Source organism: Scyliorhinus torazame, chromosome 6 (genome assembly GCF_047496885.1).
Source record: "Scyliorhinus torazame isolate Kashiwa2021f chromosome 6, sScyTor2.1, whole genome shotgun sequence".
Lineage (NCBI taxonomy): Eukaryota > Metazoa > Chordata > Chondrichthyes > Carcharhiniformes > Scyliorhinidae > Scyliorhinus > Scyliorhinus torazame.
The window spans coordinates 260,983,657-261,010,471 of NC_092712.1; the positions used below are offsets into that span (position 1 = coordinate 260,983,657).

The 26,815-nt window shown below is 45.5% G+C and overlaps 1 protein-coding gene and 1 pseudogene across 5 annotated transcripts in view; both read left to right on the plus strand.

Annotated features, from left to right (window-relative positions):
* Positions 1-26,815, plus strand: part of dtnbp1a (dystrobrevin binding protein 1a) — a 368,840-nt gene that overhangs the window by 190,595 nt on the left and 151,430 nt on the right. The window lies entirely within an intron of this gene.
* On the plus strand, positions 23,466-23,683 carry LOC140425890 (U2 spliceosomal RNA; annotated as a pseudogene).

Consider the following 26,815-nt stretch of genomic DNA (forward strand, 5'->3'; position numbering starts at 1 on the left):
GCGATCTATGACGCTTTCCGCCACCTGCATGCTCCTAAGTGCATCCAATTGCTGCTCCAACCGAACCATGCGGTCTGTGAGGAGCTCCAGTTGGGTGCACTTTCTGCAGATGAAGCCATCCGGGACGCTGGAAGCCTCCCGGACCTGCCACATCTCACAGTCAGAGCACTGCACCCCTCTAACTAACATTGCGTCAATTAATTAAAATTAAAATAAAAAAAAAATTAATATTTTTTTTTTTCATTTCAAAGTTACTGTTAATTATCTGATTCCTAGCACTAGATTTCTAATAGAAATGCAAAAGCTAAATATAGTACTCTCCGATCTCTGACTTGGATACCCCTCTAAATTATAATTAAGTAATTATGTTTATTTAGTTACCAATGCTTAATTTTTTTAATTTAGTGTAGATTCCCAACCAGCCACTCAGGTCACAGCTTTTCTGTGATGTCACTTCAGTTTCCCCCGACACACACAATTTGAAAAAGGTATCAAAGTAAAAATGAGTAAAAATCACTTACTTATCTTCTTACATTCTGAGTGTCTTAGATGTTCTCAGGTTCTCTCCCTGACAGAGACTGCTCCTCCACCTCCGAACCTTGACCTGCACAATGCTAATAATATAATATAATAATAATATAATATGGCACTTACCTCACACCAATGGGTCTTTTTTAAAAATATATATTTTATTCAAGTTTTTTGGCCAAACATAACAATACGTAGTGTTTCTTTTACACAACAATATAGCAATATAAATAACCATGGCCAGTTTTAAACAAATAAATAAGTAATATATAAACAAAAACAAAAAACAAAACTAAATGGCAACTGCCTTGTCCAAAATAAATACTCTTCAAGAATACAATCCAACAAACCAATGTACAACTACCTATACCAAATACCTATACATATACAATAACGTCCCTGAGAGTCCGTCTGATCCCCCCCCTCCCCCCTGGGTTGCTGCTGTTATCTACTACTTTTCCATTCCCTCTATCTTTCTCTGAGGTAGTCGACGAACGGTTGCCACCGCCTGGTGAACCCCTGAGCCGAACCCCTTAACACGAACTTAATCCGTTCTAACTTTATGAACCCTGCCATATCGTTTATCCAGGTCTCCACACCCGGGGGTTTGGCTTCCTTCCACATTAACAATATCCTGCGCCTGGCTACAAGGGACGCAAAGGCCAACACGTCAGCCTCTCTCGCCTCCTGCACTCCCGGCTCTTCTGCAACCCCAAATATAGCCAACCCCCAGCTTGGTTCGACCCGGACCCCCACCACCTTCGAAAGCACCTTTGCCACCCCCACCCAGAACCCCTGTAGTGCCGGGCATGACCAGAACATGTGGGTGTGATTCGCTGGGCCTCTCGAGCATCTCGCACACCTATCCTCTACCCAAAAAAATTTACTAAGCCGTGCTCCAGTCATATGCGCCCTATGTAGCACCTTAAATTGTATCGGGCTTAGCCTGGCGCACGAGGACGATGAGTTTACCCTACGTAGGGCATCAGCCCACAGCCCCTCCTCAATCTCCTCCCCCAGTTCTTCTTCCCATTTCCCTTTCAGCTCATTACCATGATCTCCCCCTCGTCCCTCATCTCCCTGTATATGTCCGCCACCTTACCGTCCCCCACCCATGTTTCTGAAATCACTCTATCCTGCACTTCCTGCGTCGGGAGCTGCGGGAATTCCCTCACCTGTTGCTTCGCAAAAGCCCTCAATTGCATATACCGAAATGCATTCCCTTGGGGCAACCCATATTTCTCCGTCAGCGCTCCCAGACTCGCAAACGTCCCATCTACAAATAGATCTCTTAATTGTACTACCCCAGCTCTTTGCCATGCTCCAAATCCCCCATCCATTCTCCCCGGAACGAACCTATGATTGTTTCTTATCGGGGACCGCACCGAAGCTCACGTCCCTCCCCTATGCCGTCTCCACTGCCCCCAAATTTTCAATGTAGCCACCACCACCGGGCTTGTGGTGTATTTCTTTGGTGAGAACGGCAACGGCGCCGTCACCATTGCTTGCAGGCTAGTCCCCCTGCAGGACGCCCTCTCCAATCTCTTCCACGCCGCTCCCTCCCCTTCTCCCATCCACTTACACACCATTGAAACATTGGCGGCCCAGTAGTACTCACTTAGGCTCGGTAGTGCCAGCCCCCCCCCCTGCCCCTACTACGCTGCAAGAATCCCCGCCTCACTCTCGGGGTCTTCCCAGCCCACACAAAACTCATAATGCTCTTCTCAATTCTTTTGAAAAAAGCCTTTGTGATCACCACCGGGAGGCACTGGAACACAAAGAGGAATCTCGGGAGGACCACCATTTTAACCGCCTGCACCCTACCTGCCAATGACAGGGACACCATGTCCCATCTCTTGAAATCCTCCTCCATCTGTTCCACCAACCGCGTTAAATTAAGCCTATGTAATGTACCCCAATTCTTGGCTATCTGGATCCCCAGGTACCGGAAGTCCCTTGTTACCTTCCTCAACGGTAAATCCTCTATCTCTCTGCTCTGCTCCCCCGGATGCACCACAAATAACTCACTTTTCCCCATGTTCAGTTTATACCCTGAAAAATCCCCAAACTCCCCAACTATCCGCATTATCTCTGGCATCCCCTCCGCCGGGTCCACCACATATAGCAACAAATCATCCGCATACAGAGATACCCGGTGTTCTTCTCCTCCCCCCCCCCCCCCCAAGTACTCCCCTCCACTTCCTGGAACCCCTCAGTGCCATGGCCAGGGGTTCAATCGCCAATGCAAACAATAACGGGGACAGAGGACATCCCTGCCTCGACCCTCTATGGAGCCGAAAATAGTCAGACCCCCGTCCATTCGTGACCACGCTCGCCATCGGGGCCCTATACAGCAACTGTACCCACCTGATATACCCGTCCCCAAAGCCAAATCTCCTCAACACCTCCCACAAATAATCCCACTCCACTCTATCAAATGCTTTCTCGGCATCCATCGCCACCACTATGTCCGCTTCCCCCTCTGGTGGGGGCATCATCATTACCCCTAGCAGCCTCCCTGTATTTGTATTTAGCTGTCTCCCCTTCACAAACCCAGTTTGGTCCTCATGGACCACCCCCGGGACACAATCCTCTATCCTCATTGCCATTACCTTGGCCAGAATCTTGGCATCCACATTCAGGAGTGAAATGGGCCTGTATGACCCGCATTGCAGCGGGTCTTTTTCCTTCTTTAGGAGGAGCGATATTGTTGCCTCTGACATAGTCGGGGGCAGCTGCCCCCTTTCCCTCGCCTCATTAAAGGTTCTCATCAGTAGCGGGGCCAGCAAGTCCATATATTTCCTATAGAATTCAACTGGGGATCCGTCTGGTCCCGGGGCCTTCCCCGCCTGCATGCTCCCAATCCCTTTCACCACTGCCTCCGTCTCAATCTGTGCTCCCAGCCCCACTCTCTCCTGTTCCTCCACCTTTGGAAATTCCAGCTGATCCAGAAAGCACATCATTCTCTCCTTCCCGTCCGGGGGCTGCGCTTCATATAATCTTTCATAAAATGCCTTGAACACTCCATTCACTCTCTCCACTCCCCGCTCCATCTCTCCCTCCTCATCTCTCACCCCCCCCCCTATCTCCCTCGCTGCTCCCCTTTTCCTCAGTTGGTGGGCCAACAACCTACTCGCCTTCTCCCCATATTCGTACTGTACACCCTGTGCCTTCCTCCATTGTGCCTCTGCCGTACCCGTAGTCAACAAGTCAAATTCTACATGTAGCCTTTGCCTTTCCCTGTATAGTCCCTTCTCCGGTGCCTCCGCGTATTGTCTGTCCACCCTCAGAAGTTCTTTCAACAACCGCTCCCTTTCCCTACCCTTCTGCTTTCCTTTATGTGCCCTAATAGATATCAGCTCCCCTCTAACCACTGCCTTCAGTGCCTTCCAGATCACTCCCACCTGTACCTCCCCATTATCATTAAGTTCCAAGTACCTTTCAATACACCCCCTCACCCTTAAACACACCCCCTCATCTGCCAATAATCCCATGTCCATTCTCCAGGGTGGAAGCTGTTGTTTTTCTTCCCCTATCTCCAGGTCCACCCAGTGTGGAGCATGATCCAAGATGGCTATAGCCGTGTACTCCGTCCCCGTCACCTTTGGGATCAGTGCCCTTCCCAAAACAAAAAAATCTATTCGTGAAAATACTTTATGTACGTAGGAGAAAAACGAAAACTCCTTACTCCTAGGTCTACTAAATCTCCAGGGATCTACTCCTCCCATCTGCACCATAAAATCTTTAAGCACCCTAGCTGCAGCCGGCCTCCTTCCGGTCCTGGACCTCGATCTGTCCAGCCCTGGGTCCAGCACCGTATTAAAGTCTCCACTAATTACCAACTTCCCCACTTCTAGGTCCGGGATTCGTCCTAACATACGCCTCATAAAATTGGGATCATCCCAGTTCGGGGCATACACGTTCACTAATACCACCGCCTCCCCTTGCAGTTTGCCACTCACCATCACGTATCTGCCCCCACTATCCGCCACTATAGTCTTTGCCTCAAACATTACCCGCTTCCCCACTAGTATGGCCACCCCCCTGTTTTTTGCATTTGCCCCGAATGAAACACCTGCCCCACCCATCCTTTGCGAAGTCTAACCTGGTCTGTCAGCTTCAGATGCGTCTCCTGAAGCATAACCACATCTGCCTTAAGTTTCTTTATGTGTGCGAGTACCCGTGCCCTCTTAATCGGCCCGTTCAGCCCTCTCACATTCCACGTGATCAACCGGGTTGGGGGGCTCTTTACCCCCCCCCCCCCCCCCCTTGACGACTAGCCATTTCCTTTTTCTATCCAGCTCCTCACCCGGTTCCCACGTAGCTGTATCCCCCCCCCCAGGCGGCGCCCCCCCCGCCCCGACCCCCCCCCCCATACCAGCTCCCTCTTCTCCCCAGCAGCAGCAACCCAGTTAACCCCCCCCGCTAGATCCCAAGCTAGCGTAATTGCACCCCCCAGAAGTCAGCAAACTCTGGCCGACCTCGGCTTCCCCCCCGTGACCTAGGCTCACACTGTGCGAGGCCCCCTCCTTCCTGCTTCCCTGTTCCCGCCATGATTACCATAGCGCGGGAACAAAGCCCGCGCTTCCCCTTTTGGCCCCGCCCCCAATGGCCGGCGCCCACAACTCCTCATCCTCCCTCACCCCCTCCCCCACGACATGGGGAAGAGAGAGAAGTTACAGGGTCGCAGGTTAACAACCTGGGAAGTCCTCTCTTCCCCCTTTTCCCCCTTTCATCCCACAAATTCACCCCCCCACTTTTGTCCCAAACTTTCTTTTTCTGGCCCGCTCACTCCAGCTTCTCCTCGACAATAAATGTCCATGCCTCGTCTGCCGTTTCGAAATAGTGGTGTTTCCCTAGATGTGTGACCCACAGTCTTGCCGGTTGCAACATTCCGAATTTGACCTTCCTTTTATGCAACACCGCCTTGCCCCGATTGAAGCTTGCCCTCCTTCTCGCCACCTCCGCACTCCAATCTTGATACACGCGGATCACCGCATTCTCCCACCTACTGTTCCGAGTTTTCTTGGCCCATGTGAGGACCATCTCTCTGTCCTTGTATCGGAGAAATCTCACAACTATTGCTTGAGGAATTTCTCCAGCCCTCGGTCTTCGCGCTTAACCCGATAGGCTCCCTCCACCTCCAGCGGACCCGTCGGGGCCTCTGATCCCATTAACGAATGCAGCATCGTGCTCACATATGCCCCGACGTCCGCCCCTTCTGCACCTTCAGGAAGACCAAGAATCCTTAAGTTCTTCCTCCTCGCATTGTTCTCCAGCACCTCCAGCCTTTCCACACATCTTTTGTGTTGTGCCTCGTGGATCTCCGTTTTCACCACCAGGCCCTGTATGTCGTCCTCATTCTCAGCAGCCTTTGCCTTCACGACCCGAAGCTCCTGTTCCTGGGTCTTTTGCTCCTCCTTTAGCCCCTCAATCGCTTGTAATATCGGGGCCAACAGCTCCTTCTTCATCTCCTTTTTGAGTTCATCTACACAACGCCGCAGGAACTCTTGTTGGTCAGGGCCCCATATTAAACTGCCTCCTTCCGACGCCATCTTGCTTTGTGCCTGCCTTCCTGGCCGCTGCTCTTGAGGATCCACCGCAATCCGGCTACTTTCCTCTCTTTTTTCCATCCGTGTCCAGGGGGATTCCCTTCTGGATTACCGCACGGTGTTATTTGCCGTTAAAATTGCCGATGGGGCTCCTATTAAGAGCCCAAAAGTCCGTTCCACCGGGAGCTGCCGAAATGTGCGACTTAGCTGGTCATCGCCGCACCCGGAAGTCTGACCAATGGGTCTTATTATTAGGTTAGAGGAGGAGGGCGGGTGGGAGACACTACACGTGTAGTGTCTCGGGTTTCCTCTCCACCAGAATTTATTGGGTGGGGGGGTGGGAGGTCTTCCCAGAAGCCCGTGGGTCGAAAAAAATAAAACAGAAAAGAAGTGTTTTTTTTAAAAGGATAAACTTACCTCCCAGAAATCACTTGCACACCGCTCCCGCTGAAATCGACTGGCCTGCTCCTGTGAAGGTAAGTGTTTTTAAAGGATACACTTACCTCCCTGAAATCACTTGCGCACCGCTCCCGCTGAAATCGACCGCTGAATCCCGCTGCAGGCGATGGACCAAGAGGAGCAGTCCACTGGGATGGCAGTGCAAATTGGCATTTTACAGGATCGGCAAAAGCGGCTGCTGGAAAAGGTGGAGGACCTGGAGAATCGTTCCCGCAGGCAGAACGTTCGGATCGTCGGTCTCCCGGAAGGAAAGGAAGGATCGGATGCCGGTGCATATGTTGTGAAGATGTTCGAGAAAATGATGGGGGCAGAGGCGTTCGACAGACCGTTGGAGGTGGACCGGGCTCACAGGGCACTTATGCCCAAGCTCCAGGATCGTGAGCCCCCGAGGGCGTTGGTGGTGAGGCTACACTGATTCCTGGACAAGGAATGCATCATGAGATGGGCTGGGAGACGAAACGGTTCGTATGGGAAGAAGCTGAGATCCGGGTCTACCAAGACTTGGGAGCAGAACTTGCAAAGAGGAGGGTGAGTTTTAATAAAGTTAAAGCGGCGCTGTATGCAAAGGGAATAAAATTTGGAATACTCTACCCAGCCCATCTTTGGGTAACCAACAAGGAACGGGAACTATATTTTGGCTCGCCGGAAGGAGTGGCGGGCTTTATGAAAGACAACAACCTGGGAGACCCATAAGGACTTAATAAAAAGAGAAAACTGGTCAGTAGCGATTAAATCAAAAAGTTCTGTGGTGCACTGTAACTTGAGTTGTGATGACCGGGAAGAGAAGGTTTTTTTTTGAGTTATCTAACTTTGACCTTTCAGTGTATGTACTAAGGTACAGTTTCTTCCTTTTTGTTTGTGTTTGTAAAGAAAATGAAAAAAAGGGAAAATAAAAAAAAAAAGAATGGAGGGGGGTGAAGAAAAGTTTTCAAATTAAGATGGTCTAGGGGGGAAAGACATCTGTTTTGAGTTTTTACATGCATAATTTTTTCTGTCTCTCCATTTATCCTGTTTGTTTACACTTCCATTGTTTGGGGCTCTGTTTGAAGGTTATGGGATTGATGAGGTGTTGTAAAGGAAGAGGGGTGGGCCGTTGAGCTTGGACCTTAAGTGGTGTGTTTGCTTTTTGCGCTTGGTGCTATTGTTTTGAAAACTTGTGTTAAGAGCTGGGGCGTAAAGATCCAGCAGCCGGTAGACTTTTAGGCATCGGGTGGAGCTGCTAGGTTAGCTGGTAAGGCTAGCTCACGGAAGCGAAGTGGGGGGTGAGCTGAAAAGTGACGAGGTGGGGGGGGGAGGGGGCAGGGAGGGGGGTGGAGAGGTACTGCTGACGATTAGGGGACTTCCAGGAGGCTGGAGATGGGATCTAGATGGCGATTGCTGCCGAGGAGCGGACCTGGAGTGCGGTCCGTGGGCTAGGGGCTGGCTTAGGAAAGGTCATGGCTGATCGACAGGGGTGGGGGGCAAGTGCCCCCCCCCCGACCAGACTGGTTACGTGGAATGTTCGTAGCCTGAATGGACCGGTCAAGAGGGCCCGTGTGTTCGCACACTTGAAGCAGTTAAAGGCAGACGTGGCCTTGTTACAGGAGACACACTTGAAGCTGGGGGATCAATTTAGACTGAAAAAGGGATGGGTCGGGCAGGTGTTTCATTCAGGATTGGACTTTAAAACAAGGGGAGTGGCCTTCCTGATTAACAAAAGGGTGGTGTTTGAGGTGGGGGAAATGGTGACAGAACCGGGAAGCAGATTTATCATGGTGAGTGGGAAACTGGAGGGAGTGGCAGTGGTGGTGCTGGTGAATATATATGCCCCAAACTGGGATGACGTCGCATTTGTTAGGAAGATGCTGGGAAAAATCCCAGACCTCGACTCGCACTGGTTGATCATGGGGGTTGATTATAACATGGTCTTACACCCTAGAATGGACCGGTCGAGTTCTAGGTCGGGGAAGGTATCAGCAATGGCGAAAGAGCTGCGGGGGTTCATGGAGCACATGGGAGGTGCTGATCTGTGGAGATTTGAGAAGCCAAGAAGCAAGAAATATTCATTCTAATCCCATGTTCACAAGGTGTACTCCAGGATCGATTTTTTTATATTGGACAAAACATTATTAGCGAGGGTAGTGGACACGAGTATTCAGCAATCGTAGTATCGGACCATGCGCCACATTGACTAGACCTACAGGTGAACACGGGAAACTCTCTGCCCACAGTGGAGGCTAGATGCAGGGCTGTTAGCAGACGATAAGATATGTGAGCGAGTGAGGGAGGCCATTTTGGGGTATATAAAAACCAACAACACGGCTGGGGTGGGCTGGGAGGCATTGAAAGCGGTCATCAGAGGGGGAATATATTTTGATTCGGGCTCATATGGAGAGGGCTGAAAGGGCGGAGCTCAATATGCAAGTAGGAGAACTCTTGCGTGTGGATAGGAGATATGCGGAGTCTCTGAATGAGGAGCTCTTGAAGGAGCGTCAGAGACTTCAAATGGATTTTGGGCTCCTTTCCACAGGCAAGGCGGAGGGACAGCTTAGGAGGGTAAAAGGGGCAGTGTACGAATATGGGGAGAAAGCTAGCAGGATGTTGGCACATCAGCTGAGGAAGCAGGAGGCGGCGAGAGAGATAGGGAAAATTAAGGATGTGAGGGGAAAAGTAGTGAGGGACCCAGGGGCGGTTGTTCCGTGAATATTATAGCCGTTTTTCCAAGCCGGAACCCCCTGCAGGGGAGGAGGGAATGAACCAATTCCTGGAGAGGCTAGAGTTCCCGAAGGTAGATGAGGAGCTGGTGGAGGTCTTGGGGGGCCCAATTGGGCTCGGTAAAGTGATAGACAGATTGGGGGCAATGCAATCTGGTAAGGTCCCGGGACCCTACGGATTCCCAATGGAATTTTATAAAATGTTTTTGGGGCTAGTGGGACCGCTGTTATTCAAGGCTTTCAATGAATCCAAGGCGTTGGGAGTGCATCTCCCAACGCTATCACAGGCATCAATCTCTCTCATCCTGAAGTGAGACAAGGACCCAGAGAGCAGTGGATCCTACAGACCAATTTCCCTTTTAAATGTGGATGCTAAATTACTGGCAAAGATCTTGGCCAGCAGAATAGAGGACTGTGTCCCGGCGGTAATAGGTGAGGTTCAGATGTGGTTTGTGAAGGGCAGGCACCTGATATCTAATATTAGACGGCTTCTCAATGTTATAATGATATCAGCCGAGGGGCGTGAAGCTGAGGTGGTAGTAGCCATGGATGCGGAGAAGGCTTTCGACCAGGTGGAGTGGAAGTGCCTATGGGATATTTTAGGCAGGTTCGGGCAGGGATTTGTGGACTGGGTCCGGCTGTTGTATCAGGCCCCGGTGGCAAATGTGAGAACCAACTGAACCTGGTCAGAATATTTTAATCTTGGGAGAGGGACAAGACAGGGATGCCCGCTCTCCCCATTACTGTTTGCTCTGGCCATAGAGCCTTTAGCAATGGCCCTTAGAGCATCGAGTGCATGGCGGGGAATAGTGAGGGGAGGGGGGTGGAGCACCGGGTTTCTCTTTATGCGGACGACTTGCTGCTTTATGTTACAGACCCAGTGGGGGGAATTACCAAAATCATGGAGGTACTGAGAGAATATGGGCGATTTTCAGGCTACAAGCTGAATAAGGGAAAGAGCGAGATGTTTGTGATCCAGGTGCGGGGACAGGAAAGGAGACTGAGGCAGTTACCTTTTAAAGTGGTGGCGGGGAGTTTCAGATATTTAGGGATTCAAGTGGCTAAAGAGTGGGGGCAGGTTCACAAGTTAAATCTGGGCAAAGCTGTCGACCAAATGAAAAGGGACTTCCATAGATGGGACATGCTCCCGCTGATGCTAGCGGGAAGGGTCCAGACGGTGAAGGTGACAGTCCTCCCAAGACTGCTTTTCTTTTTTCAATGCCTTCCGATTTTTGTCCCAAAGGCTTTTTTTAGAAAAATAAATGTGGCGATTACTTGTTTTGTGTGGGCGGGGAAAATCCCGAGAGTAAAGAGGGCACTCCTGGAACGGGGTCGTGTGGAGGGTGGCCCTCCTGAGCTTTATTAATAATTACTGGGCGGCCAACATATCGATGGTCAGGAAGTGGGTAGTGGGGGAGGGGTCAGCCTGGGAGCGAGTGGAAGCGGCATGAGTTTGGAGGCTTTACCAACGGCGGCCCTGCCGTTTTTGCCGGCTCAGCACTCTACAAGCCCTGTGGTGGTTGCAGTCCTAATGGTGTGGGGGCAATGGAGGCAGCACATGGGATTGGAGAGGGCATCAGTGTGGCCTCCGATCTGTAACAATCACCGGTTTATACCGGGGAGGCTGGATGGGAGCTTCAGGAGATGGCAGCAGGCAGTGATCGAGAGATTTGGGGATTTATTTATCCAGGAGGGCTTTCCGACATTGGAGGCACTAGAGGAGGAGTTTGAGCTACCCGGTGGGAATGGGTTTCGATATCTTCAGGTCCGGGACTTTGTCCGGATGCAGGCTCCAAGCTTCCCTCGCCTCCCCCTGAGGGGACTACAGGATAAGGTGATGTCAAAAACGGGTTGGAAAGGTGAGGATTTTGGCGATATACAAGGAATTGATGGAGTGGGAGGGAGCCCTGATCAGGGAGGTGAAGCGGAAGCGGGAAGAGGAGCTAGGAAGGGAGCTGGAAATGGAAAAGTGGGAAAAAGCCTTGAAAAGAGTTAATTTATCTTCGTCCTGTGCCAGACTTAGTCTGATCCAGTTCAAAATGGTCCACAGGGCCCACATGACGGTAGCCCGGATGAGCAGGTTCTTTGAGGAGGTGGAGGATAGATGTGGGGGTAGTCCGGCTAACCATGTGCATGTTCTGTGCATGTCCAGAGTTGAGGGTCCAGAGTTCTAGCAGGGATTTGCAGACGTTATGTCAGAAGTCTTGGATAAATCCCCAGGGCCTGATAATGTACATCTCAGAGTACTTAAGGAAGTGGCCCTATAAATAGTGGATGTACTGCTAGTTATTTTCCAAGATTCTATAAACTCTAAAACAGTTCCTGCAGATTGGAGGTTAGCTAATGTAACCCCACTAATTAAAAAGGGAGGTAGAGAGAAACCAGAGAATTATAGACCAGTCAGCCTGAAGTCACTAGTGGGGAAAATGCTAGAATCCGTTATCAAAGATTAAATAGCAGAGCACTTGGAAAACAGTGGCAGGATCGGACAGAGTAAGCATGAATTTGCAAAAGGGAAATCATGCTTGACGAATCGACTGGAATTCTTCGAGGATGTAACCGGTGGAGTTTTTTTGTAGAAAATATTTTATTGAAGCATTTGAAATTTTCACAGTTTAACACATTAACATTTCTTAAACAACCGCGTGGGCCGACACATGCACAAAAAACCCAAAAGAACACAATGACCCCAACTGCCCGCGCCCTATTTCCTAATTACCCGTATACTGAGTTCCCTGTCCTTGTCTAACACTGCCATGCCTCCTATTTTCTTCTCCCCGTCCCCTTACTGCTGACGTTCAATTTTCTTTGAAGAAGTCGATGAATGGTTGCCATCTCTGGACGAACCCTTGAGTTGATCCTCTCAAGGCGAACTTGATTTTTTTCCAGGCAGAGAAACCCTGCCATATTGCTGACCCACACACCCGACTTTGGGGGCTCCGAGTCGCTCCATCCCAGCAAAAACCATCTCCGGGCCACCAGGGAGGAGAAGGCCAGGACATCGACCTTCCTCCCCCCTTGGCCCCCGGATCATCCGATACCCCAAATATTGCCAGTTCTGGACTCTGGGTTACCCTCCCTTCCGGGATGTAGATTATCATGCCCTTGGGATTTATCGGCCTTCAATCAATTTCTCAGCGCGTTTCCCTACTAATGCTGATTTCCTTAAGTTCCCCAACATTTCTGAAATGTTGTTTATTTCCTCCTTGGTGAAGACCGAACCAAAGTATATATTTAGTTGGTCAACCATTTCTTTGTTCCCCATTATAAATTCCTCTGTTTCTGACTGCATTTGTCTTCACCAATCTTTTTCTCTTCACATACCTAGAGAAGCTTTTACAGTCAGTTTTTATTTTCCCTACAAGTTTATATGTGTACTCTATTTTCCCCTTCTTAATCCATTCCTTGGTCCCTCTTTGCTGATTTCTAAACTCCTCCCAATCCTCAGGTCTGCTATTTTTCTGGTCAGTTTGTATGCCTCTTCATTGGATCTCATACTATTGCTAATTTTCCTTATATGCCATGGTTTGGCCATCTTTCCCGTTTTATTTCTGCGGCAGATAGGAATAAGCACTTGTTGTAATTCACCCATGTGAATGTTTACCATTGCTTATCTACTGTCACCCTTTTAAGTAATGTTCCCCAATCCATCATAGCCAACTTGCGCCTCACACCGTCAAGTTTCCTTTATTTAGATTCAGGTCCCTAGTCTCAGAATTAACTTAGTCTCCATCTTGCTGAAGAATTCTACCATGTTATGGTCGCTTCTCCCCAAGGGGCCTCGCAAAACTAGATTACCAATTATTCCTTTCTCATTACACAATATCCAGTCAAGGATGGCCTGTTCATTCGTTGGCCCCTCAGCGTATTGGTCCAGAAAACCATCACATGTACTCTCCAGGAATTCCTCCGCTAAGGTATTGTTACTGATTTGATTTGTCCAATCTATATGCAGATTAACTTCACCCATAATTACAGATATTCCTTTATCGCATGCATCTCTAATTTCCTGTTTAGTGCCATTATCAACATCCACACTACAATTCGGGGGTCTATATACAACTCCCACTAACGTTTTTTATCCATCGGTGTTTCTCAGCTCTACGCATACAGATTCCACATCATCGGAGCTAATATTCTTCCTCAATATTATGTCAATTTCCTGCTTAACCAGCAATGCAACCCCACTGCCTTTTTCTTTTTGTCTGCCTTTCCTAAATACTGAATACTTCTGGATGTTCAGTCCCATCCTTGTCATCCTGCAGCAGTGCCTTGGTAATCCTGACTATATCATGCCCATTTACCTCTATTTGTGTGATTCATTTCTCCAATTTATTGCGAATGCTCCAGAAATATGTCACAATATATTCAGTAATGACCTAAAACATAGATGCAATTTACCTCCACGTCTCCCATAAAATAATTTGCAACTTTTATTTGATCAGAGAATCATGGAATTTACAGTGCAGAAGGAGACCATTTGGCCCATCAAGTCTGCACTGGTCCTTGGAAAGAGCACCTGACTTAAGCCCACACCTCCACCCTATCCCCATAATCCAGTAACCCCACCCAACCTTTTTTTTTGGACATTGAGGGTAATTTAATATGGCCAATCCACCTAACCTGCACATCTTTGGACTGTGGGAGGAAACCGAAGCACCCGGAGGAAATCCACGCAGACACTGGGAGAACGTGCAAACTCTGCACAGACAGTGACCCAAGACGGGAATCGAACCTGGGACCCATAGTCATCGCGCATCAAAAGGAATGGGCTAGATAACAGTGAAGTTCTAGAATGATGCTTTGCACCTTCCCAATCTAATTGTGTTGCGGTTTAACTAGCTTTTTACGATGCAGAGAGAAATATGTTATATCAGGGGTTACCAAACTGGGTTCTGTGGGACCTCGTCAGGGTTTTTGCGGTAGGTCCGGCCCCAAGAGGAGCCGGGGCCACTGGGGCTCGCTGAGGGGAACCGGGGCTGCTGGTCCCCGTCAGGCAAGCCGGGGCCCGCCAAGGGGAGCTGCAGGAAAAGTTTGGGAAGATCTATGTTATATTTTTTTAAAGTTTTTTTTTAACTTGTCAGGAGAGAAGAAAAAGTTGAATAAAATTTTTTTTTTTTTTTGTCTTTTCCTCTCCGTGCTCCGACTTTCAGGCTGTTTCTTAGTCGCGATCCCCACTCCTCCTCCACGTGCGGCACACCGGGACCAGTCTCTCCTCTCGCCTCTTTTATCCCTCTTCAGCTCCTTGGAACGGAGCTTTGACGCCTGGGCAGGGACGATTTCGCGGGACTTTAGTTTTTTAAAACCCCCCGAAAAAAGTCGCGATTTTGTGGACCTGCGGGAGCCTCTTTGTGGCTGCTCTGTTCACGAACGCCACCGCAAGTGCCCCTACGTTATATTTTAACAAAATCCTTTGAATGAGAATCAGACATAGACATTCTGGCTTTTTGCTACTTGAAATTGTGATTATTATAATCCAATGTTCATTTACAACAAAATGGCACTTAAAATAGATAGTTGGAGCACAGGAAAGGTGAGGTGTAGACATTCTATTAGATTAAATAGCAAATTAAAAGTATATGTGCTTTAATTCCAGCACATTTTATTTTAATGTAATTTAAATAGTGAAATCTTGATAATGTGGTCATCTAAGCTGTGTCTTTTTTCTTTAACATAATAAAAGGTTGTTTGATGCCGTTTCCCTAATCCCCTACCCTTTAAAACAATTTGTGCTATTGAGGAACTCCTGTTAACTCAATAGGCCGCACCGCAACTTCCACTCCGGTGATTGTTCTGTAAATTAATAAAGCAATTATATCAAGTCCATTTCAGCACAACATAAAATTGCTGTATCAACACCAGGATTCAAGTAAAATGAGAACTTGTAACAGAGGCATAACAACTGACATAACAATTTGAAATTAATGAACTAAATGCATTTTCGTATACGTTCCTACAGGTGAGCATCACCTACATTGTATAAACACTATAACTCATAATTTTTCATAAATGCTTGCCATGTTTATAGAATTATCCAAGAAATGGAAATAAACTCATTGTTGAAGAGATGGTACATTAAATAAAGAACTAGTTACAACAAAATTGATATATATATTTTTTTGCTTCTAAATCTATGTACACCAAAATTATCACCAGAATATATTCAAGAATAGAAACCAGGATTTATTTGCATTCAAACCAACCTATACACATTTGAATTGGAGCACAGGAAAGGTGAGGTGTAGACATTCTATTAGATTAAATAGCAAATTAAAAGTATATGTGCTTTAAATCCAGCACATTTTATTTTAATGTAATTTAAATAGTGAAATCTTGATAATGTGGTCATCTAAGTTGTGTCTTTTTTCTTTAACATAATAAAACATTGTTTGATGCCTTTTCCCTAATCCCCTACCCTTTAAAACAATTTGTGGTATGTCCCAAAGTGTACGCTGCTACTACTGCAAATCTCTTGACAGATCACATTTAGATTTTGTATGGACTATCTGCACGAGCTGTGAAGAACTGCATTCAGTGTTTTGTGCTACGCCTGACAGCCACAGTTCTCTTTTTCTTTTGTCTTTAGAAGATGCAGATTGCCAGAGCAGCTTGGTAACTGGGGTTGTGACTCGGCCAGTACTGTGCTTCTATTTACTTTCCTTCCTGCAGTAATGTCAGCTCCTGGATCTACAGAAAGCAGTAAGAGGAACTCCCGTAGGTTAAGCTACTCATTATTGCCAATTTTTTTCCGTGGGTGTTAAACCTTGGTCTGTTTACAGATCGCTGTATTGCATTAGCTTAGCTTGAATGGGGAAAGAGTGTTCATTTCAGCTCCTTGTTATGTGTGCAGTTTAAGGGAGTACATATTTAAACAGAAAAAATATTGTAACTCAAAATGTCACTGCTGCATTCATGTATCATTTCTCGTGTATTCCTTTGGCACTAATATAAAAAGCGAATACCTACCTCCAAGTATGTTATACTGTGAGGCTGTTTTCAATTCCGATCTGTCATGGAACCTTGAGAATACTGTCCATGCAATTGATTGTAAATATTTCAATTACCATTCTAATCTGATCAATGAGAATTATTAGTTCAGCAGGAAAAATATAACATAGAATTCAACTTGCTGAAGACTTTTTATTTGGAGGAACATTTAGAAGCATTTGCCATGTAAAGGACTGTAGAATTACTTTTGAGTATTAGAAAGTGATGCGTGGTGAAAATTGATTTTTATTTTCAGTGGCAGAATGTACTGTCTACACTTCAGTGTGTATTATATAAGCTTGACTATTACAGCAAGGAATGAAACTGCACTTTTGCAGACCTGGTTGTTGGAACTGTTGGATTGTGAAGTAATTTAGTTAGAGATGAGGGACAGTGGTGTGAGCCGTGACTCAGTTGGGAACATTTTTGAGTCAAAACGTTGTGCATCTCAGAGAGACTGAACACAATCCAGACTGCCACTCAAGTAGAATCATAGAATCTCTACAGTGCAGAAGGAAGCCATTCGGCCCATTGAGTCTGCACCAACCCTTGGAAAGAGTACCCTACCTAGTCCCATGCCCTGATCCTATCCCAGTAACCCCACCTAACCTTTTGGACACGGAGGGGCAATTTAGTATGGCCATTCCACCTAACCTGCGCATCTTTGAACTGTGGGAGGAAACTGGAGCAGCCAGAGAAAACCACAGACACAGGGAGAAAGTGCAAACTCCACACAGTCACCCGAGGCCAGAATTGAACCAGGATCCCTGGTGCTGAAAGGCAGCAGTGCTAACCACTGTACCACCATGCCATTATACTTGAGAAGTGCTGCATTGTTGGAAGAGCTATCCTAAAACCAATGTTTCTCGGAGTGCTGGGATTTGGAGCCTCTTTTGTGGGAAACTTATGCCGTTAGCTGCATCTTAACCATTCTGCAGTGCTCCAGAGTGATGCATTATTTCATCTTTCGATATTCCTTGTGCACTTATGTACACTTTGTATACTGTGGGATGTCTACTCCCTCAGACAGATGTTAAAGATCTCATGACACTATTTCAAAGAAGTGGCAATTCTGGCCAATATTTATCCCTCAACCAGCATCACTAAAATAGATGTTCTGGTCATTACCATTTGTTGGACCTTGCTGTGTGCAAATTAACTATTTCCTGAACTAAAACACTCAACATTACAAAACTACTTGCTTAGCTTTCAAGTGTTTTGCATGTGCGGACTTTGTGAAAGGCACGATATAAAGGGCAGCACAGTAGCATTGTGGATAGCACAATTACTTCACAGCTCCAGGCTCCCAGGTTTGATTCCTGCTTGGGTCACTGCCTGTGCAGAGTCTTCACGTCCTCCCCGTGTGTGCGTGGGTTTCCTCTGGGTGCTCCGGTTTCCTCCCACAGTCCAAAGATGTGCAGGTTAGGTGGATTGGCCATGATAAATTGCCCTTAGTGTCCAAAATTGCCCTTAGTGTTGGGTGGGGTTGCTGGGTTGTGGGGATAGGGTGGAGGTGTTGACCTTGGGTAGGGTGCTCTTTCCAAGAGCCGGTGCAGACTCGATGAGCCGGGTGCCCTCCTTCTGCACTGTAAATTCTATTATGTAAATTCTATGAAATAAAAGTTTGTTAGTTCATTCTTTTGACCGTGTTTCTGTGAGCGCTGTAGAGTCCCAGTGTTTGGTTTAAAAAAAGAACAAATTTCTTTAAAGATGTCCTTCTGAATCAGAGATGAGGTTTGAAAGCTGCATAATTATGTCATTTGTGACAATCTTAAATGCAGTGTTTCCTTGGGTTAATTTCAATTTCATGTGAATTATGAAAACCCCACGGTGCTGAGGACCCGGGTTCGATTCCGTCCCCGGGTCACTCTCCGGGTGGAATTTGCACATTCTCCCAGTGTGTGCTTGGGTCTCACCCCCACAACCCAAAAAGATGTGCAGGGTAGGTGAATTGGCCACGCTAAATTGCCCCTTATTTGGGGGGGGGAAATTGCATAATCTAAATTTATTTATAAAAAAATATTTTTAAATTTTAAAAAAGCTACCTTTCACACTGTATTCAAGAGCTTTGGTTTGCATTTTTTATCTCCTCCCTCCCACCACCACCCCACCTCGGTAAGTGCAAATATGAGATGTGTTATTAGTTCAACCCAAAGGAAAACCTCCAGTAAAAACCTACAGTTTGAACAATATTAGGTGAAGTTATTTAATGATTGATCTTAAAAACTACTTCAGATATGTGCCAGTTACTGTTATGTTAAAAAAAAAAGCAAGTTTATTTTGGAATGTGGATTTTATATATTAACATTTTTACAAACCAGCGAAGCAAAATTCATATGCCTTCACAAATGGCCTAATTGGCATGTAAATCTGAATGTTTGCCACACATTCTGTAGTTTCAACTATTTCAATTCTAAGTGCTTACATGTATTCTTTCTTTGCTGTACACTGCCTTTACATGAAGGCTATGGTTAGCGGTGCCACTGTATAATCTCACTGTGAAACTAATGACCAGTGCTAAAAGACCTTCTCTTGCTCCTATGTTGGGAAGCCTTCTCTTTGGTGTTGTGGTGTGATAGGACTTTGAGTAGTCCCCTGAATGGAGAATCTGACATCTGCAACTTGCCATTCTGTAGTCCTCCAGAGGTGCTCATATTTTAAAGTTTAATTCTGTCTTTCTATATACTTTGTGCATTTATCAATGCTTTGCCTATTATGGATCGCATTTACATTATTCTGCTGAATACATTTTGTCCCTCTGTGATGGAGTTACTGTTTTACCCATTGTTGCAGTATTGTAGTGGCTGCTATCCTGTGACCAGAACTAGTAGAACAAAGCTTTTATTTTTACATAGTTTATGCTGAACAAGAGAGGAGACATTGTATTCATCCCTTTTCATGTTGATGTGGAACTAGTCTTGCCTGTATGATGCAGCACATAAATAAAATCATATACAATTGCCAATTATATAAGCAGGACCATTTTGAATTGTTTTAAAATTTTGAGATTATCATAGAATCATAGAATTTACAGTGCAGAAGGAGGCCATTTGGTCCATCGAGTCTGCACTGGCCCTTGGAAAGAGCACCCTACTTAAGCCCACAGCTCCACCCTATCCCCATAACCCAGTAACCCCCATCTACTCTTTTTTTGGACACGAAGGGTAATTTAGCATGGCCAATACACCTAACCTGCACATCTTTGGACTGTGGGAGGAAACTGGAGCACCCGGAGGCAACCCACGCAGACACGGGGAGAACGTGCAGACTCCGCACAGACAGTGACCCAAGCCAGGAATCGAACCTGGGACCCTGGAGCTGTGAAGCGAAAGTGCTACCGTGCCGCCCATTAGAACATTGATTTCTGTGTTTTGATGAACTTGGATGATTATCATTATTAGACAGAAACTCCAAACACAGTTTATGAATGCACAATTTTAATAGTGCAGAAAGTACTGTTACTCTGGTGAGTAGTAATAACTGTGTGCTAAATTTAAGACTTGAGGAACGGGTCTACATATTGTGGGGAATGTAAAGTGGGTTTTGACTGGCCCCACTTGGATGCCAATAAGAAATAATTACTCTTTTTGGTTTTCATTTTTTTGGTCAGTCCTTCATGCAGGAACCCGGATTTATATACTTCAATATTTGTTTTTGAAATATCTATTATTACTAGTCGGAACCCCGATAAATCATCTAGGTTTATAACTTTATATTTCATGTTCCATGCCATGAACCACAAGTATCTGGATTTCTGAAATTTTGATGAATGGCTAGTTATTTAGTAATCATTAACACATGGTGCAGTCTAAATAATCTTTATTATTGTTACAAGTAGGCTTACATTAACATTGCAATGAAAATACTGAGACAATCCCCTAGTCGCCACACTCTGGCACCTGTTCGGGTTCATAGAGGGAGAATTCAGAATGTCCAATTCAATTAACAAGCACGCCTTTCAGGACTTGTGGGAGGAAACTGGAGCACCCGGCGGAAACCCACGCAGACACGGGGAGAACGTGCAGATCCGATCCGCACAGACAGTGACCCAAGCAGGAATTGGACCCAGGGCCCTGGCGCTGTGAAGCAACAGTGCTAACCGCTGTGCTGCCGTGCCACCCATAAGATAATAGCTTTGTTATACACATGTGCCCCAGAGTTTCCTCGGGTCATTGAAGTGGGACTATGAACTTTAATGCTTGTTGTCATAAAGGATTGTGCACTTGAATGCAATGTTTTATAGGACTTTATATAATTGAAATGTAAATGCAGTAAATGACTATTTGCAAAGAACATTTTTTCAATATAGTAAAGTCAACAAGAGACAATTTGAACTTTATTTCACCTCATCTCTGCATGAGGCTTGTCCTCGTGAATCAAGTTCGCAGAGCTGGGAGAAGTCCTGGCTGTGCGAACCTGACTTCTAAAAATGGCTGCCCGGATTTTTGGTCCGGCGGCGGTGAGCTCTGCCTCAGGGCACTGGCATTGTGTCCAAAATGTGAAAAAAAATTAAACATAAAATATCCCTCACCTCTCAACCCCTCATACCCTTCATGTCAACCTATATGCTTGTACCCACTCCCCATGGCTCCTTGTGCCCTCTGACAACCTATGCCACTCTACCCAGCCCCTATGGCTCTTATAGCCCCCATGCCAGCTTAATGTCAACCCATGTCCCCAAGCCACCACCCTTTGCCCTTACACTTACATGTCTCATGCAGAGGTGAGGTGAAATAAAGTTCTAATTGTCTCTTGTTGACTTCACTATATTGAGAAAATGCCTCCTCGTAAAAAATTGCATTTGCATTTCAATTGCATAAAGTCCGATAAACCATTACATTCAAATGCACAATCCTTTATAACAAGCATTGATGTTCATAGTCCCACTTCAAAGAGCCTTAACCACTTGGAGCTGATTTTCAAACTGAAATTGCAAGCACCCTATTGTGATAATGGATGGAAGCCATTCTCATGACATTTCAAGTTGACAAGTCTATTAACCGTTCCAATTACCTTGAAAGTAATGGATGTTATGCACATATTTATACCAACTTTTATCAATTCCAAAGGGCACCTGACCTCCATCAAAGGGTACTTTGCCTGCCTAAAAAGGTGTCTAGGACCTGATCGAAAGGGGTACCACCCCAATGGGGTGTCCTTTGTGAAAGGTATCCAAACAAATCCACGATGTTTAGACCTGCTCTTACCAGGTCTAATCTGCACACTCCAGGTTTCTCATTCCTGGGCTAATCTCCATTGGAGGCAGCTGATGATTTAAATGGCCAGCTGGTTTCTTAACCCGTTTGAAACGTAAACATTCCAGCCCTCAGCAAAAATGGAAGTGCCATGTTTGGGAGTGGGACTCATGATTTCCAGGCACTTCTGCCATTTTCACCCTGATGGAGAGACACTCTGGCGTGACTGAAATCGTACCTGTGAAATAGCAGTCTAGTTTGCAATATGGCAACACCAAAACAGATTGAAAAAAAAATACAGAATTATAATTTTATTTACTCCTGACGCTAAAACGATTTGAATGTACAGCTAATCTACCCAAATTTACACACCGTATTTTCCAGTTACTATATATAATACATATATATATATATATATATGTGTGTGTGTGAGAGAAAATTCTTATTAATAAATTATTTTGTGTTCATTAATAGGATCTGTGAAAGTGTGGCACAATCTATTTGGAAAAATAATACAGGTTTTTACTACAGTAATGGCAAGGGATAGCAATTCTAGTCATGTTTGATTTACTCCCCTAAGGATAAACACATATGGTACTCAAGTCTAAAGACAAACTAATGAGGTGTGTGTCTGTGATAATCTTAATTAGATATGACAATGAATGCAGTTCAGTTCAGTGTACAGTCCCAACAGAACCAAGGCATGCAACACCTCTCTCAATTGATGCACATCATAACAAATAATTTTATGTGCTGTTATAATCTAGTTATAAGATATTCAGCTGTAATGCGAATAAGAATGGTCCTAGGTAACTTACTGCTCCTCTTTTCCCTTTCCACATTGGCAGAAATATAACTTCTGCCCTGCTGTAACTTATCAGGGCCCAAGTCATCTCCCCAGCAAGGTACTTTTGTTGTTTTATTCCACCCAAATAGTTATCACATCTCTTATGATCTTATATATTTTACCTTTCCTTATTCTTTACTTTGTGAGCTGTCCTTTATTTTCCTCATTATTTAAAGCTACTGACTAGCCAGGAAGAAATCATGGAGTAATAGATGCTCTAGTATTGTTTTATTCGCAATTAATGCTCCAGGTTTGATGCCTGTGGTTAAAATGGACTCTTTGTTCTCCGCATTGAACTCAACAATTTTAGACCATAACTTCTATCCCCATTTTGTTTCAATTTCTTGCCTATAACTTTTTTTTTGTTTTTTCCAGCATTTTCTGTTTTTATTTTGGACCACCAGCACCCACATTATTTCTGCTTTTTGATTTGTATTTCTATTGAACCTGCTATAAAATTGAATACTTTTAAATATATATATTTTTATTGAGATTTGCAGTTTTTACATTGTTTACAGAAATAAATCATTGAATGTTTACATATGAATAGAATCCCTCACCCCACCCCCTGGGTGTTGGGAAGCCCCGCTCTCCCTCTCCTTCTCCTCCCCTGTTTAGGTGTCCCCTTGGCATCTTGGTTGTTTCCATTTTTGGTGGGGTTTTACTTGTTTGCTTGTGCATGCCCCGGCAGAGCCCTAGGACATGTAACTGGTTCTGTTTGTTTGCCAGTTAGAATGGACCTTTCTGCCGGTGGGGTGGGGGTTTGATCCTGGCCCCAGGTCACTGTTTGCACATTCTCCCTTGCTTGTGTGGGCCTTACCCCCCACAACCCAAAGATCTGCACGGTAGGTGGATTGGCCACACTAAGTTGCTCCTTAATTGGGGGGGGGGGGGGGGGGGGGGAATTAGGTACTCTAAATTTATATTCACAGGTGTACAGGCATATTTACATCTCTCTCATCCTCCTCCGCTTTTTCCTCCCTGCCACAAAGCAGTAAAATGTGGAATGTGATCTACAGATTTTGTTGTCTCACCCTGTATAAGTTAAATATGTTTTCATTATAGGCAGACTTTCTTACAGTATGTATTTCACAGTAAGAAACAGTATGATGACTGAATGAATCCTTGAGATTCAAAGGTGGCACAGCAGAAAATTCAGTTTCAAAATAAACAAATCCGAAAGACTTGCTGCAAAATGAAGACTTTAGCTTCTTGACCTTTTGGCTAAGATCAAGCATAGGATCAAGCCAAATATCAGGTGCAATGCCTTTTCTTGTCAGCTTGCATCTTGTATGGTTCTCTTGTGGGGACCATGAATTGAATTCAATTTGAATTGATTTTTGGAGCAAGCAAGGAGATGGATTAAGGGCTTGCCCTGTCCACTCTGACCATTGGCTTTGTAACATTGAGAAGGGAATAACTTTTTTTTTTAAATGAAGACTTTCCAGGCAAACTGTGACTGTGTTGATGCCACTTCAGACTCTCAGCTGGACCAGGAAAAATTAATCGATTTTGCTTCCAAGTTCGACCCTTCACTCACCTTCAGGTGGTCCATCACCAACACTTCGCTTCCTTAAAACCTCTATCTCCATTTCAGGTGATAGGCTGACTACCGATATTCATTACAAGCCCACCAACTCCCAAAGCTACCTTGACTACAGCCCTCACACCCTGCTTCATGTAATGACACCATCCCATTTCTCAGTTTCTCCACCTCCGTCGCATCTGTTCCAATGATGCTACCTTCCTGACATGTCTTGCTTTTTCCTGAACTGATAGTTCCCCCTCATTGTTGTTGACTGAGTGCTCAACCATGTCAGACCCATCTCCTGCACCTCTTCCCTCACCCCTTCCCCTCCCTCTCAGAACCATGATAGGGTCCCCCATGTCCTCACTTTACACCCCACCAGGCTCCACATTCAAAGGATCATCATCTGCCATTTCTGCCAACTCCACATGAAGCCACTGCCAGCCACATTTCCCTCGCCCTACCCCTGTCAGCATTCTCTGTGACACTCTACCCCACTGCTCCATCACCCTCAACTCCTCATCCCCTTTCCACGGCACCTTCACATGCAATCGCAGAAGGTACAACACCTGCCCCTTCCTCCCTCCTCACCATCCAAAGCCCCAAGGTGAAGCAGTGTTTCACTTGCACCTTCTTCAATCTGCAATAATCATGGGGGAATTTAATCTATATATATATTGAAAAAATCAGATAGGCCAAGGTAGTGTAGATGAGGGGTTCATAGAACATTTCCGGGATAGTTTCTTGGAACAGCACGTTCTGGAACCAACCAGAGGGCACACTATACTGGATGTGGTATGGCGCAATGAGATAGGATTGATAACCTCATCGTGAAGCCACCCCTAGGTAGCAGCAATCACAATATGTTTGAATGTCACGTTCCATTTGAGGGAGAGGAGACTTTGTCCAAGACTAGTATTTTAAAGTTAAATAAAGGCAATTAATAGGGCATGAAAGCAGATCTAGCTAAAGCGAACTGGCAAATATGCTTAAGTGATAGATCAGTAGATGTTCAGTAGCAGTGATTTGAAGGATATTTCAAAATATACAGAATAAACACATTCAAATGAGAAAGAAAAATTTCAAGGGAAGGGCCCATCATTTGTGGTTAACTCGATGAGACAATATAAAGTGTAAATATGCGCAAAGATGAATGGCAGGTCAGAAGATTGGAAATAATATGTAAACCATCAAAGAATGAGAAAAAGATTGTTAAGGAGGGGAAAAATTAGAGTACAATAGAAATCTAGCCTGTAGTATAAAAGTGGAGTTTCTATAGATAATTAAATAAGAAAAGTTAACAAAGTGAACATTGGTTCTATATAAAGTGCGTCTAGGAATTGGTGATGGAAACTAGGACTGTGGCGGATGAATTAAACAGGTATTTTGCATGTGTCTCCACTACATGGACACAAGTAGCATCCCAGAAAAAGCAGTAACTCAGGAAAATTACAATCACCGGGAATGTGGTATTGATATGAAGCTACTAAAGAACATAGGTTAAGTGATTTGGGAACAATCTGGCAAATGGAGTGTAATGTGGGCAAATGAGAAATTATCCATTTTGGCAGAATAAGAAAGAAGCTTAGTATCTAAATGGTGAAAGTTTACAGAGCTCTTGAGATGCAGAGGGATCTGGGTGTCCTAGTGCATGAATCGCAAAAGGCTGGAATATAGGTACAGCAAATAATTAGGAAAGCTAATAAAATGTTGTTTATTGTGAGGGGAATTGATTACTAAAGTAGAGAGGTTATGCTTCAGTTTTAAAGGGCATTGATGAGACCATATCTGGAGTATTGTGTACAGTACTGGTTTCCATATTTAAGGCAGGATGTAAATGCGTTAGAAGCAGTTCAGAGAAACTTTATTCGACTAATATCAGGAATGGGCAGGTTGTCTTATGAGAAAAGGTTGGAGAGGTTGGATTCTTATCCACTTGAGTTTAGAAGAATAAGAGCCAAATTGATTGAAATCTTTAAGATCCTGAGGGGTATTTCCAGGGTGGATGTAGAGAGGATGTTTCCTGTTGTCGGAGAATCTCAAACTATTTTAAAAATAAGGGGTTGCTCATTTAAGACCATATCTCTGAGCGTTGTCAGTCTCTGAACTTTCTTCCTCAAAAGGCAGGAGAAGCAGAATCTTTGAATATTTTTAAGAAAAAGCTAGATAGATTCTTGATTCAAACGTTGGTGAAAGGTTATTGGGGTTTGGCAGGAATGTGGGGTTCAAGTTGCAAACAAATCAACCATGATCTTATTGAATGACGGAGCAGACACAGAGGGTGGGGGGGGGGGGCGGTGAGTGGCTTACTCGTAATTTGTATGTTCACATGTTTACGGTATTCACTGCTCCCAATGTGGTGGTCTGTGCTTTGGGGAAACTAAACACAAATTGGGTGACTGCTTTGCGGAACGCCTTCACTCAGTATATAAACATGACCGCAAATTTGCTGCCTCTCGGCATTTCAACTCGCGATCTTGCTTTCTGGCAAGCACGGTAGCATTGTGGATAGCACAATTGCTTCACAGCACCAGGGTCCCAGGTTCGATTCCGGCTTGGGTCACTGTCTGTGCGGAGTCTGCACATCCTCCCCGTGTGTGCGTGGGTTTCCTCCGGGTGCTCCGGTTTCCTCCCACAGTCCAAAGATGTGCAGGTTAGGTGGATTGGCCATGATAAATTGCCCTTAGTGTCCAAAATTGCCCTTAGTGTTGGGTGGGGTTACTGGGTTATGGGGATTGGGTGGAGGTGTTGACCTTGGGTAGGGTGCTCTCTCCAAGAGCTGGTGCAGTCTCGATGGGCCAAATGGCCTCCTGCACTGTAAATTCTATGTTTCATGCACAAAAATGTCTGTATTTGGCCCGCTACAATGTTCCAATGAAGCTGAATGCAGACTGGAGGAACAGCACCTCTTCCAATTAGGCACTTTACAGCCTTCTGGACTTAACATTTAGTTGAACAACTTCAAACCATAAACTCTCTCCTCCATCTTGATCTCCTTTTTTAATCCCCCCCCCCACCCCTGTTTT